Source organism: Erinaceus europaeus, chromosome 7 (genome assembly GCF_950295315.1).
Source record: "Erinaceus europaeus chromosome 7, mEriEur2.1, whole genome shotgun sequence".
Taxonomy (NCBI): Eukaryota; Metazoa; Chordata; class Mammalia; order Eulipotyphla; family Erinaceidae; genus Erinaceus; species Erinaceus europaeus.
In genome coordinates this window covers 81,253,468-81,268,826 of record NC_080168.1, presented here as the reverse complement: position 1 = coordinate 81,268,826, position 15,359 = coordinate 81,253,468, and the positions used below count along the sequence as shown (strand labels likewise).

Below are 15,359 nucleotides of genomic sequence, written 5' to 3'. Positions count from 1 at the left end.
AGGCATTTTTAAAAGAACTGGAATAAGACAGGGAGCGATAAGTAAGAGTAGCAAGGGACAGGGTGAGACTGAAGAGAGGCCTGGTAGGCAGAGAGGAGCTGCCTGATGGGCAGAGAGGGTGGGGTCTAAACGTGAAGGGGCGTTTCCTGCTTCCGAGCAGCAGGTCCTGGCAGCAAGGGCGTGTTTCCTGCCTCTGAGGGCAGGGCTTGGCAGTGAGGGGTCGTTTCCTGCCTCTGATGGCAAGGCCTGGCAGTGAGGGGGCATTTCCTGCCTCTGAGAGCAGGGCCTGGCAGCAAGGGGGTGTTTCCTGTCTCTGATGGGCAGGGCTTGCAGGTGAGGAGGGGGCATTTGGCCTGCCAGTCGAAGGGGCTATTCAGCGCTGTAGAGTCCCAAGACAGCTGGCTGCAAAGTCCATGGACTAATGCAGTCAGTCCTTGAGAAGTCCAGCAGTGTAAAGGGAGTGTCCAAGAGCTCCAGCAGCAAGTCCAATAGAAGTGTCAGTCCAGCATAACGCACCAAAGTAAAAGACTCTGGGGTGGGTGGGTGGGGAGAATACAGGTCCATGAAGGATGATAGAGGACCTAGTGGGGGTTGTATTGTTATATGGGAAACTGGGGAATGTTATGCATGTACAAACTATTGTATTTACTGTTGAATGTAAAACATTAATTCCCCAATAAAGAAATAAAAAAAAAAAGAAAAAAGAAGTGTCAGTCCAATGCCAACTACCAGGGGAAGAAATGCTGCATGTCCACCTTGATGCGGGAGGACAGCCACTGGAATCTTGCTTTTCTGTAGAGAGTGAGCTGAAACTGCCAAAAGGTGACAGGTGAAGCAGAAGCAAGAAGGGCAGACAGCGATGGGCGAGAGAAAGGCAGTAAGAAAGTTCTGTCCTTGGAGTCTGCGAATCAGGTTCTTTAGATCATGTCAGGTCACATCATTGTTTTTTTTTGGGGGGGGGAGGTGCTGTAGTAGTGCCATCTAGTGGGCTATGTCAGAGTGTGGAGGGGGTCCAGATGGTTTTCTGGGGGTTCCATATGAGCACATGTTTTTTATGTGAAGACTTGACAGCTGTAATTCACTTGTGAAAAAAAAAAAAAAACTTGTAACAAGTTAGAAGTTTACTATAATTGATAACTCGATTATAATTGGTTTAAGTATCTTTATAATTCTGTAAGGCCTTTCTACTATGATTTTAAGGCTGTTTAAACAATTTGAGCACAATAAAATGTGGTCAGTTAAAGAGAAGAACCATTGTTAGAAGCCTCAGGCATGAGAATCATTAGTGTAACCATTGTGTGATCTGTCATTCATTCTGGCTGGTTCTACCTCTTTAATTGAGAAGGTATATGAGAGCTTTACAGATCAATAGCATCTTTTCTACATTTTGTTAACGCCCATTTTAGATGGAGACACATCCTAGGTGTGTGCAGGATCTTCAAACCAGATTTTGTTAAAATATATTGATTTTTAACTAATTTTTACCTTTGACATTTAACACACTCAGGTTACTTAGAGAGTTAACACATGTTAGTGCCAATTTTTTTTTTTTTTTTTAGAACATTTTCAATGTCAGATTGATGCCAGATTTGTTGTGGATTAATTTCCACGAGATAGTTCACAGGGCACTTTTGGGGGCCCTCCAAAAGTGTCCTGTATAGAGAATTTGTATTTTAATTTTGGAGATGAATTGACACATTAAATATTTAGACTTTTACCTTAAATACTCAGTTACTTTAGCAAATTAATTTTACCTTTATGAAAATCGTGTTGAAAACTCCTTCATTTAACTCTGCCTGGTAAGAATGTAGCTTTAAAGTTACACTTTTAACCTTAAAGTTAATGTTTACCAAACTTTAAGCAAACACATAAACATGTAGTCTTTAACACAAAAAAGGGGAAAAACTTTTGTTATGAAGACATTATCATTTCAAACACAAATTTACATCTGTACTGTCTTATTTGAACCATTTCCACTCATACAGTTTAAGACTAAATGTTTCACATTTATTCCAAGACTCAACAAAAAAATCAAAAGAGGAAAAAACAGATTTTTTGTACTGTTTCTGGATGTCTCCAGAAACCACGGCTGCATCCAGCATTTTTATATAAAGTCAATTAAGTTTCAGAGTACTCGGAGCAAAAATTCAGTCATTCAACTTACTCATAAAACACAACTGAAAGCAGAGGGGGCAGACAGCAAGCTTAATATATTCAGAGAGAACGAGTGGGTGTTATGAAATCTGAATGACACTCTGGGGTTCCTTTTGGACGCCGACCTGAGGACTGTCCTGCTTCCAGTAAAGGCAGGGGGCATGTACCATTTTTATGAAACTTAGACCAACAATCTTTCTGTATGAAAACCTTTCTGGCATCTAGGACAAGATGTTTGGGGCCTCTGGTTCCCTGACTGGAAGTGGGGGCGCAGTTTATTTTCTGAACATTGGTTACGCCAATGCCCTTGGCAACTGCACTGGAAGCAAGCCCCCTTTTCCTTATCTAGGACAGCTGCAAAGGCCTGCGTCATAATGGTTGTCTGGTAAGAGCTTGATCCAATTTCCTGTGTCGTTATAATCCAGGTGTCTGGGTGTTCGTTTTTAAGACTGATTCATGCCTGACTGAAGTTAGGAAGCATGCCATCCCAGACAATAGAATGCAGGAGGAGAAAAATGGGCGTCATGATCATGAATCTTTCCAAACCTGATTGGACCCTGATAATGAATTTAGCTAGGGATTCATCAGGTTCTTGGTGAAGGGAGAGAATGGGAGCTGAGGCCACTCCCGTGGGGGGTGTTAATCGCTCCCATGCTTGTAATGCACAAAGGCGTGCCTGATCAAAATAGCTGGGGAGAAAATTCCCATCTGCTTGCTGAAGTCCTGTCTCCCAGCATCCCACCCCAAAAAGGGCCTCAAAATCCCTGTTATGCTGGTTCTAACTGTTCCTGCAGGATTGCTGCAGGCATTCGTCTCTGAAAAATGCTTCCCATTGAAGGAAGAGCGGGCCTGGGAGTGTAGCGTGAGCTACGTCCCTCCAGTCTTGGGGGGTTAAGGTACTGGAGAAGGTCTTGTAAAACGGATCTGGTCCATGGAGCATGAACTCTATCCTCAATTGCCTGGCGAAGTTCTTTAAGATCTGTGGAGGAATATGGGTACCACGCCTGAAGTCTCTTGTCTATTGGAGGTAACGTTTACCGGGAATTTGTGGACTTGTTGTGGAGGAAAAGCTCTGTCACAAAGCCGGCAAAGATATTCTATGTCCGATAGCGGTGTAGCAGCCGGGGGTAGAGCCACAGAAGTGGCGGCAGCAGCCAGAGACGTATCTCCCAAAATGGGAGCCTCTGGGCGAAATGCAGAGGGCTTAGGGTGGGTCACGATCAGGTCAGGCTTTGCTTTCTCTAGAAAGCATGTATGGTGCTGGGTAAGAAAATGACCATCTCCTTTAACTCTTGGATCGCAGCCTCAAGGTCCCTTAGAATGGGGCCATTTCCTGAATTAGAGTTGCCCTCAGTCCTTTTGGGAGGGAGCCCTGCATATCTCCTAAAAGCTGTGACCATGGTCAAGAGGAACTAAGGTGCAGTCCAGAGAAAAATGTCCCAGAGATAGAAAACCTGTCTCATGAAAAAAGAATAGAGGGTTTGGGAAACCTCTTAATAAGGAGGAAGGTTGCCCATGGTGGAGGGGTCTCAGAAAAATAAGAAGAGGGAGAAAAGGAACTGCAGTGCCTTCGTTAAACACAAGGCTACAGAGAGCCAAGGCTGTATACTTATCTGGGGCGCCTTCATATGTCTGCCGCTTGTGTGGAGCTGGTGGCCCAGTGTTCGGGTGCCAGAATGCGGGGCTAGTGTCGCTGGAGAGAGAGATGAAGAACTCGTGGTGGTGTGGCAATACAGTTCTTTATTCATGTGGGAGCTCCAGAGTCGGGTGTGAGCACAGCAGGTTAAGCCACATGGCACCAAACTGCAATGGCCACCTCCCACTGTGCACGCCAGCCCTTCTCCAGGTCGGGATGCAGGAGAGAAAAGAGAGAGGAAGAGAAGAGAGCGAAACCAGGTACAGAAGTGGGCATTATAGGGTAAAACTGGAAGTGGCAACTTGGGAACGGAGATGGCTGGGAAAGGGGGTGGAGAAAAGGAAAGAGCGGGAAGGTAGAAAGCTTCCATAGCAACAGTTGCTAGGGTTTTAACTGGTGGGATTAATATACCCTGCAGGCAGGGCAGGTCTTGAGGTAGAAAGAAGATAGAGCAGGCAAAACAGTGATTATGTAAATAGACCATAGTGTCAGTAATGGAGGATGGAGCAGGAGGGCTAGCGGACACTGGTAGTGGGGTGCTCTTAGCTGCCTCCTGGCACTTACTTTCACTAGCTTCCATAATGCACTGGGATCTCTAAGCTTTGGGGCAGTCAGCCTTCTAGTAGCAATGCAGCTACTTGTGGCATCTGCCTTTCTGGAGCCCATGCAACTTCCAGCTGCTCTGCTGTACCTGAGCTTCTTCAGTAACTCTGCTGAGATCAGAGGAGACTGCAGCTGAGAGAGCAGATGCTAGCCTGAGGCTTCCGGGAAAGCTAGACCAGTGAGATTTACCTTGTGTGCTTGCAGTTTGCTCCATAACTCAAGCAGCTCTACTATCCTGCAGTCTTCTTTCTGCCTTTGGTACTCTATTATTTCCTCTTTCTTAGCCCTACACTGTCCTGTGCTGACCTTTGAGTGCTAATCATCCTAACCTAGTTCATAGATATGAACCCAGTACCAGGCATGATGAGGAGACAGGAATTAACCCCAATTGGTGGATCATTACAAAGTCCTGAGGAAAAAAAATTCCATTGCAACAGAACTAAGTACCTGAAAATGACTTCAATACAATAATCTTAATGATACTCACTGAAATTAGGAGTGCAACAGATGAACAGAATGAAAACTACAGTAAGGACAGAAAGTTCCCTATCTTGGGGAAATGTAAAAACTATACCTTGTGATAACAAAATAAAACAAAAAATCCTGCAACTTATTTTCTCAATAAATTGACACAAGTAAAAAAAAAAAAGAGAGAGAAGACTTTCATGCCTGGGGCTTGGAGTTCTCAGGCTTAATCCCTGACACCACTAAAAGTTTAAGATGAGCAGTGCTCTGGTATTAAAATAAGAAGAGGGAGTCGGGTGGTAGTGCAGCAGGTTGAGCACAAGGACCAGCGTAAGGATCCCAGTTCGAGCCCTCCAGCTCCCCACCTGCAGGGGAGTTGCTTCACAGGTGGTGAAGCAGGTCTGCAGGTGTCTTTCTTTCCCCCTCTCTGTCTTCCCCTCCTCTCTCCATTTCTTTCTGTCCTATCCAACAACGATGACATCAATTACAACAATAATAACTACAACAATAATAAAAAAAAGGGCAACAAAAGAGAAAATAAATAAATATTTAAAAAATAAATAAATAAAATAAGAAGAATGGCTGGAGAAATAGCAAAGTAGTTACATGCCAGACTTTCATGCCTGTGGCCCCAGAGGTCCTTGTCCCTAGCACCATAAAAAAAAAAAAAGGGGCTACTCATGTATTAAAAATGGTGATTTAACCGTTTTCAGTCCATCTTGGATGGAGCTTTAAGAAATCATGTTAAGTGAAATATGTAAAAAACAGAAGGATGAATATGAGATGATCTCATTCACAGGCAGAAGTTGAAAAACAAGATCAGAAGAGAAAACGCTAAACAGAACTTGGACTGGAATTATTGTATTGCACCAAAATAAAAAACTCTGGGGTGGGTTGGGAGTGGGGGAGGCTTCAGCTCCTAGAACATGATGGCAGAGGACCTAGTGGGGGTTGTATTGTTATATGGAAAACTGTGAAATGTTATGCATGTACGAACTATGATATTTACTGTCGACTATAAAACATTAATCCCCCAATAAAAAAAAAAAAAATATATATATATATATATATATATATATATATTTTTTTTTTTTTGCTGTGCAGAAGCTTTTTTTTTCATCCTCCAGGGTTATTGCTAGGCTCGGTGCCTGCACCATGAATCCACCGCTGCTGGAGGCCATTTTTCCCCCCCCTTTGTTGCCCTTGTTGTAGCTTCGTTGTGGTTATTATTATTGCCCTTGTTGACGCAATTCGTTGTTGGATAGGACAGAGAGAAATGGAGAGAGGAGGGGAAGACAGAGAAGGGGAGAGAAAGATAGACACCTGCAGACCTGCTTCACTGCCTGTGAAGCGACTCCCCTGCAGGTGGGGAGCCGGGGCTCGAACCGGGATCCTTACGCCGGTCCCTGTGCTTTGTGCCACATGTGCTTAACCCACTGCGCCACCGCCCGACCCCCAATAAAAATATATTTTAAAAAATTTGAGCTAGTGGTGATACATTCAGTTAAAATCACATTACTGTAATGTGCAAGAACCCAGGTTCAAGCTTCTGGTGAAGTAGTGCTGCAGGTGTCTTTCCCTATATATCTCCCCTTTCAATTTCTCTGTCAAGAGAAATAAAAGGAAGAAAGAAATGCCCACCAGAAGCAGTGTATTTTCTTTCTTTCTTTCTTTTTCTTTTCTTTTCTTTTTTTTTTTTGAGCAGAGAATTTGCCGTGCAGTTACCAAGCCACAGGAATAAATCTAATGGCAAATATATATCAGGCTGGGGAGATAGCACAGGTTATTGTAATCACCTTTGATCCTTGAGCTTTGAGTGCCCAGGTGCAATTCCCAGTACTACCATAAACTAGAGCTGAGCAGTGTTTTTATATAGGAGGTTCTTTGTCTAGCTGAACAAAGTGGAAATGAAGTACAAAATTACAAAGAAGGACAACTAACAGCACACATTATATATTAGGCACTGAGCTAAACACTACATATGTATATGCTGTCTTTTGACTCTTGAAGGTACCTACTGACAACTGATGTAATGCTGACATTCTTGAGAACTTGTCTGGAGGTTCTAGCACAGCTATGGGTTTCTCTGTCTCATAGAAAGTTGTCCTCTTAGACAAACTGGTCTAAAGGTCTCCAATTCACAGCTGTAGGAGGGACATACATGGAGCAGTAATGGAGGGAAGGGGCATTCGCCTAGCCTGCTAGGTCTACAGAATGAACCCTGGGTATTAATGGGCTAACAGATGCCATAGGTAGGTCACCCTCACATCCCTTATGCTGACATTCTTAAGGGGTTCAGAGGGATTAAGTAATTTGCTTCAGATTAGGTAGTTCATAAATGGGGAATTAAAGTTTAAGTCCAGAACTCTGTGAATCCAAAGCCAGTGCTTTTTATATTTGATGGGAAAATGTAGATACACAGCATTACATAGATGTTGAAAACAAAACAAAAAAATCTTACAAAAATTGCCAATAATGACTGAAATTAGTAAAAGATGCAAACTAAAAGTTTGCAGATTAGAAGAGGGGAAAAAAGCTAGTAGTCATTAGTGTCCATAATGCTGTTGGAGCTCTTTTTTTTTTTTTTTCATTTCTTTATTGGGGGAATTAATGGTTTACAGTCAACCGTAAAATACATTAGTTTGTACATGCATAATATTTCCCAGTTCTCCACATAACATTCAATCCCCACTAGGTCCTCCTCTGTGTTGAAGCTTTTCTGTTTTTTATTTAGCTTACCTATTTTTTGTTATATGGAAATTTAATTTATAAATTTTATATATGTGATAGTAATAATATATTAGGCTTGCTAAAGATTTTTTTTCCTATGAGGATTTTAAAAATTTAATTTTGAAGCTTTTATTTTTGTCAGGAGCTGTGCTAATAAATGACTGTTGACATTTGGGAATGTTGAAACAAGGTTGCAGATGATTCAAAACTTGTAAGGTAAGCAAACATGATTCAATCAAGATTAGAAGTGCTTTTGACAGACCTGTAGACTACAATAACACACTAAGATCAAATTTATCAGGAATAAATATACTTGACCTAAATTTTCTGAAGAAATTACATAAATAGGGAGTTGGGCAGTAGCGCAGCAGGTTAAGTGCACATGGACTGGCGTAAGGATCCTGGTTTCGAGCCCCGGCTCCCTACCTGCAGGGGAGTCGCTTCACAGGCAGTGAAGCAGTCTGCAGGTGTCTATCTTTCTCTCCCTCTCTCTGTCTTCCCTTCCTCTCTCCATTTCTCTGTCCTATCCAACAACAATGACATCAATAACAATAATAATAATAACTACAATAAAACAAGGGCAACAAAAGGAAGTAAATATTTAAAAAATTACATAAGTATTAAGTAAACTTCAATTTCTGTTAACATGAAAAATAAAAGATTGCTAATCCTTCCATTAGCATGTAAAATACTAGACTCGCTATTAGAAAAAGAAAAGAAAAAAACCACTTTAAAATAAATGGATGAACTTATATAAAAATAGGGGAAATTTTCAAGGACTAGAAATAAAACAAGTCGGGCAGGGGTAGATAGCATAATGGTTATGCAAAGAGACTTATTCCTGAGGCTCCAAAGTGCCAGATTTAATCCCCTAGTACCACCACCATAAGCCAGAGCTGAGCAATGCTCTGGTTAAAAAAAAAAGAAAAGAAAAAAAAGAAATAAAACAAGTCCATCCTGTGAGGTAAGCAATGGCTTTAGGGCCTTCATGAATGTCAATTGGTACAGAAACTTGTACCTAGATGAAGACTGGGGAAAATTCTTTGGGTTTTTTACAGGCTAGGAGTCTTGATTAGAGAACATCTTGGAAATGCTTACAGCTCTGGAGGGAGTTCAAAATCCTCCCTAATAATTCCTGGCTAGCACAACCTGTTTATATGGATTTGAGGCCAGGTGAATCACCACCCAATTTCAAGAAATACAATTCTAAAAGGTATACTTCAAAAAGATAAAAAGTGGTCTGAAATGATGGTCTGGGAGGTGGCACAGTGATAAAGCTTTGGACTCTGAAGCATGAGGTCCCGAGTTCGATCCCTGGCAGCGTGTGTGCCAGAGTGATCTCTGGTTCTTTCTCTCTTCCTATCTTTCTCATAAATAAGTAAATAAAATCTTAAAAAAAAAAAATTGGTATGAAATGAAAGAAGTAAGGAACAAAGAAAACATGAATGGGGGTAGGAGGGCGATGATGGCATACCTGGCTGAACACACACTTTACCATGCACAAAGGCCCTGGTTCAAGCCACCAGACCCCACCTACAGAGGATAAACTTCATGAGTGATGAAACAGTGTTGTACATCTCTCTATCTATCTGTCTCCCCTTATCCCTTCAATTTCTGTCCTATTGAAACTTTTTTTTTTCTGTTGAAAGTTTTTGATTAAGCAGATCACCACTCAGCTCTGGCTGATGCTGTGGGTTGAATCTGGGGCCTTGGGCCTTAGGCATGAAAGTCTTTTTGCATAACCATTATGCTATCTCTCCAGTCATAAATATTTTTTTAAAAAATTTAAAAAGAAGAAAAGAAACTACTAGGGTCTTCAAAATAGCTCACTTGGATAATGTATTGCTTCACCACATGCACAACTCAATTTTCTAACCCTCCTACCTCATCAAAGGAAGCTTCAGTGCTGTGATCTCATTCTCTCTCTCTCTCTGCTTTCTCTGTCTATAATAAAATAAAATAGACTAGGGGGTCGGGCGGTGGCGCAGTGGGTTAAGCGCATGTGGCGCAAAGCGCAGGGACCGGCGTAAGGATCCCAGTTCGAGCCCCCGGCTCCCCACCTGCAGGGGAGTCGCTTCACAGGCGGTGAAGCAGGTCTGCAGGTGTCTATCTTTCTCTCCCCTTCTCTGTCTTCCCCTCCTCTCTCCATTTCTCTCTGTCCTATCCAACAACGAATTGCGTCAACAAGGGCAATAATAATAACCACAACGAAGCCACAACAAGGGCAACAAAAGGGGGAAAAAAATGGCCTCCAGGAGCGGTGGATTCATGGTGCAGGCACCGAGCCCAGCAATAACCCTGGAGGAGGAAAAAAAATAAATAAATAAAATAAAATAAAATAGACTAAACCAACATAGGTGGAAAGGAATAGTAATTATAATGATGTGCAATGTTAACAGTAAACTAGAACTCAAATACTATATTGGCCTACAATGGCTTCCAAGCTGGGGGAGGGTGCTGATGAAAATTTCATTGCTTTAAGATCCTTCTATTGTGTGAACTAAGGGTAAAGGTATATTTCAAATGTAATCACTAAAAGAGTATTCTTTTAAACAGAGAAGGAAAATAATGAATTAAAAGAAGGCAAAAAATGTTTTTGTTTTCTCATGCTTAGCTTGTTTGGAGATTCATCTATGTTGTTGCATCCATCAGTAAGTATAGGTTCTTGTTGATAAGTCATATGCTGTTTATAGATATGTCACAATTCATTTTACCCATTCATATATGGATGGAAATAGATTGCTTCTCACTTTGAACAAATACAGGTAAAGATGCTATGAATGTGTAAGCCTTTATATGGACATTAGATTTATTTTCTTGTGAGTGAGTATCTAGGAGTGAAGAGCTGCAACATATAGTAGGTGAGTCCCCAGCTTCAATTCCTAGGACCATATATCTCAGTAAGAACATAGATACATACTATCTTGGCCTTACAGAAACAAGGCAATCCTTGCCTGACATAGACACAGCTGAATGGAAGCTAATACAGCTGCTGTTACAGTTCAGTACCAGCAGGGGACAGAGTAGTACTTCATAGCAAGAAAGAATGACATTCTTGGTTTTAAGAGACTGTTCTAGCATTTCAGAAACACAGCCAGTGAAAGCAGTGGTATCACTTAATTTTAATTTTCTATCTCTCCCTCCTTATCTTCCCTTCCCCTCTAAATTTCTCTCTGTCTCTATCATATAAATAAAATATTTTTTAAATAAAAAAAGATAAGAAAGAGCAATAGAACAGTGGGAGAACAAAACCCCAATGAAGCCCTGCTTTTGGGAGGTGGGGGGCAGTAAATAGTTCTTTGCTTTTGGGCTCACTTTTTGTCATAAGATTTTTGAAGGATAAATCTAGTGTTACTCCTGAAGATACAAATGTGATGTTTCATTTGTACATGGTGGTCTTTATAGGTAGCAAAACAAAAGTGTGAATTGGAAGGGAGGACAAACCTTATAACAGGTCCACATTATTTTTAGTATACACACATACATATATTTTTTACAATGATAAAAGTAAACTTCATTTTTGCTACAGTGTTTGTTTTGAAAACACAAATTTATTGATATGGGAGGTTGTGTGTTGGGTAGTATGCCAGCTCCCCCTGGCTTCTGCTTAACCAAGCACCGGTATGCCTGTATAGGGATTGGTTTGATCCCATTCAAAGCAGTCTATTTACATAAATCACTTTTACATTTACATAAAGCACCACACTCCCTCCAGGGCATTAGTGGTTCAGTGGTAGAATTCTCACTTGCTCCGCCCCCTCTCCTTGTCACACCCTGATTTTCACCAGTCACTTTTCTCTCCACCCTCTCTATGTCACATCCTGTCCCCATCCTACTTGGCTAATATATATATATATATATAAGATTGTTTTCAGTTTAGTTTAGTTTAGTTTAGCTCGGCTTAGATTGTGCTGTGTCCTGCATGAATAAAGAGATACTGCGTACAACCCAACCATGAGTCCCGGGTCCTCTGTCTCCTCTCGAGAAGCCAGCCCGACAGTTGTGGATCCAAGGTCCTAGGTTCAATCCCTCATACCACCATTAGTCAGAGCTGAGGAGTACTTTGGTTAAAAAAAAAAATCTACATTTATTATTTAGCATCCTTTTTAAAGAGACTTATTTATTGATGAGAGAATACATGTAGTATAAGGCAGGTCAGACTCAGGACCCCATGCTTACCAAATCCTATGTTCCTCTGTTCTGCCACTTCCTAGATGGCTTAACAGATGGTCTTATTTATTATTTTTTAACAAGCACAGTTTGTTTAAATGGATGGGTAAAAATTACCAGAGAGGATGACTGTAGGAAAAGCTTTTAGACCCAGCATCTGGGAGCTAACTGCAGAGAAGGTTGTTGGTATGCTTCTGAGACCTTCTGTTTTAATCATCACATTGGGTTCGCTTTGTGTTGCTTGCAATGTGTTCTGTTTGCATGTCCACTGTTGGCTGCCCCCCCCCCCCCGCCTCCGGTATATTGGTTTGGTCCTCGCTCCTCCTGCCTCCGAGACATTGGTTTAATCCTCACTGGTTTGCGCTTTTTCCTTCTCCCTGCCCCCTATCCTATGTACTTCCTTGTTCCTGACTCTTCTGCCGGAGGAGAGAGATGCAGGACAGAATTGTGTTGTGATTAGAAGAGATTAGATTTTTGAACCGCATCCCTGTTTGTCAATAAAGAGATACTGCTTCCTAGCTCAGCCGTGAGTCCCTGGTTGTCTCTCTCTCCCGCCTGCAAAGCTAACACGGCAAAATGGTGCCTGAACAGGGACAGAAATCTCGGCTCCACACACATGCAGCAGACCAAAGGAGACCAGATAAGTATAGCCGCCATGGCCTGCCTTTCTACTTATGAAGAGGTTTCCAAAAGCCTCTGCCCTTTCTTCATGAGACAGTTTCTCTGTCTCTGGAACATTTTGCTCTGGTCCGCCCGCCGCCCGCCCGCAGGAGCCTGCTCGCCGCTGCAGGACGCGGGGTGCTGGGCACGGGCTCCCTCTGTGCTGCTCGGCCGCCGGGAGCAGGTCAGCGGGCATGGCGGGCAGGGCTGCGACCCATCATGGCCCCTGCCCTGGGGCACCTCAGCCCACCTCTTCTACTTGGCTGGCCCGCCTGGCCGTCCTGCAATGATGCCTGGGCAGATCCTAGACCCCTCAGTGACCGCAGGCTCCCTGCCGGGACTGGGCCCCCTGGCCTAGATCCCCAGCTCGGCTCTGACTGCAGAAGAGCTGAAATACGCAGACATCTGTGCAGTGATCGCACCCCTGCACTTCCTGGAGGTGAAGTTGGGCAAGAGGCCACCGGTGGACAACGCACCCCCCAAAACCAATGATGTGACCTGGCACAACCTAAAGAAACAGTTTCACAGACTCCAAAGCTCACTCTCTACAGAAAAGTGGAATTCCGGTGGCTGACCTTACCCATCGATACAGACGTGCAGCGTTTCATACCCTGGTATTTCATCCATGGTCATCTACTTTGGACTGAGACTTCTATCCGACTTACTGGCACACCTCTTGGACACTTTACACAACATTACAGCAGCTTCCCTTTACGCTGCTGGGTTTCTCAAAGACTGACTGCAGCCAGCTGCCTTGGGACTCTATAGGCCACACACACACACCCTTGCTAGGTAATGCCCACAGAAGCAGGAAACGCCCGTTGAGGCATGAAGTGCCCCCAGAGGCAAGAGATGCCCACAGAGGCAGGAAATGTCCTTTAGCCTGATAGGCCTTGCCCAGAGAGGCAAGAAACACCCCCTCAGGCCTTCCCTTGGCATCACACTGGTTCTTGCTGCTCTCTTACTTGTTCCTCCATGTCTTGTGCCAGTTTTTTTGAATATGCCTGTACGACATAGGTTTCTGTTCACCCCACACTCCTGATACTATGGCCACTAGTTAAAAAGAAGGGGAATTGTTGGTATGCTTCTGGATTCTGCTTCTGAGACCTTCTGTTTTAATCATCACATTGGGTTTGCTTTGTGTTGCTTGCAATGTGTTCTATTTGCATGTCCATTGTTGGCTGGGCACCCCCCTGCCTCCGGGATATTGGTTTAGTCCTCGCTTCTCCTGCCTCTGAGACATTGGTTTAATCCTCACTGGTTCCTGCTTTTTCTTTCTTCCCGCCCCCATCCTACGTACTTCTTTGTTCCTGACTCTTCCGCCGGAGCAAAGAAATGCAGGACAGAATTGTGTTGTGATTAGAAGAGATTAGATTGTTGAACCGCATCCCCGCTTGTCAATAAAGAGATACTGCTTCCCATCTCAGCCATGAGTCCCTGGTCGTCTCTCCTGCCCGCGAAGCTAACATGGCAGAAGGTAGTGGGAGAAGTCCAACCCTCTGACGGGAGGGAGCTACCCATTACCCCTTCCTTCCTCTCACTGCCTGGTTACACCCAGTACTACTAATGTGCTCGGAATAAAAGACTTCGATTTCAGTAATTACGGAAAAATGAGATATTATATAAAAAGTTAAGGGCTAGGGGATAGTGCGCTAGTTATTCAAAAAAGACTTTCATACATGAGACTCCAGTGTCCCAGGTCCTATCCCCTGCACCATTACAGGCCAGAGCTTACCAGTGATTGGGTATTAAAAAAAAAAAAAAGTCAGGTTAAAATGATTTTTTTTTTCCTCCAGGGTTATTGCTGGGCTCAGTGCCTGCACCATGAATCCACCGCTCCTGGAGGCCATTTTTCCCCCCTTTGTAGCCCTTGTTGTTGTAGCCTCGTTGTGGTTACTATTATTGCCATTGTTGATGTTGTTCGTTGTTGGATATGACAGAGAGAAATGGAGAGAGGAGGGGAAGACAGAGGGGGAGAGAAAAATAGACACCTGCAGACCTGCTTCACCCACCGCCTGTGAAGCGACTCCCCTGCAGGTGGGGAGCCGGGGGCTCGAACTGGGATCCTTATGCCGGTCCCTGCGCTTTGCGCCACATTTGCTTAACCCACTGCGCCACTGCCCGACCTCCTAAAATGATTTTTTAAATGATTACAAGGGAGCCAGGTGGTAGCGCAGAGGGTTAAGCACACATGGCTTGAAGTGCAAGAACTGGCTTAAGGATCCTGGTTAGAGCCCCTGGCTCCTCAGCTGCATGGGGTGGAGGTGAGGGTCACTTCGCAAGCAGTGAAGCAGGTCTGCAGATGTCTGTCTTTCATAGTGCAGACACTGAGCCCCAGTGATAACCTGGAGGCAAAAAAAAAACCAAAAAATTCTAGGGGCCAGATTCTAGGGGCTGGGTGGTGGCACACCTGGTTAAGAGCACATGGTACAGTGTGCAAAGACCTGGGTTCAAGCCCCTGGTCCCCACCTGTAGGGAGGAAGCTTTGCAAGTGGTGAAGCAATGCTGCAGGTGTCTCTCTGTCTCTCTTTCTCTCTATTTCTCCCTCTCAATTTCTGGCTGTCTCTATCCAATAAATAAAGATAACAATTTAAAAAAATGATTCTATGGTTTTGTTTTGAGGATATAGTTCTGGGACACACTGGTGAGGTCTTCTGTCCAGGGAAGGTCAGAATGGCATCATAGTAGCATCTGTAACTTGTTGGCTGAAAGGCATCATATCACGCAAATTGTTTATATAATAAACAGCCATATAAAGGTGGGAATAGAGCAAATGATACTAAGGGTCGGGTCTTCATGTGGAAGGAAGCTAGGAAGTCTTTTTTAGGTATGTTCCATGTAGCCCATGAATTTAGTAATTTTTGCCTGAGCCTGATAGCTAACATTCAGTTGGACTAAAAGTACTGTCTGGGAAGATGGTGTCAGAGTTGAGAATAGGACT

At 43.4% G+C, this 15,359-nt stretch overlaps 1 protein-coding gene across 3 annotated transcripts in view; it reads left to right on the top strand.

Moving 5' to 3' along the window:
• The window catches only part of CAB39L (calcium binding protein 39 like), a 109,587-nt gene that overhangs the window by 7,027 nt on the left and 87,201 nt on the right, over positions 1-15,359 (top strand). For 2 of the 3 annotated variants that reach the window (XM_060194865.1, XM_016187317.2), the window contains exon 2: positions 7,731-7,804. The gene's annotated coding sequence lies outside the window, so the exon portion shown is untranslated. Of the gene's footprint in view, positions 1-2,400; positions 2,540-7,730; positions 7,805-15,359 lie in introns of those variants that run through there. The other variant, XM_060194866.1, reaches the window with a different exon arrangement.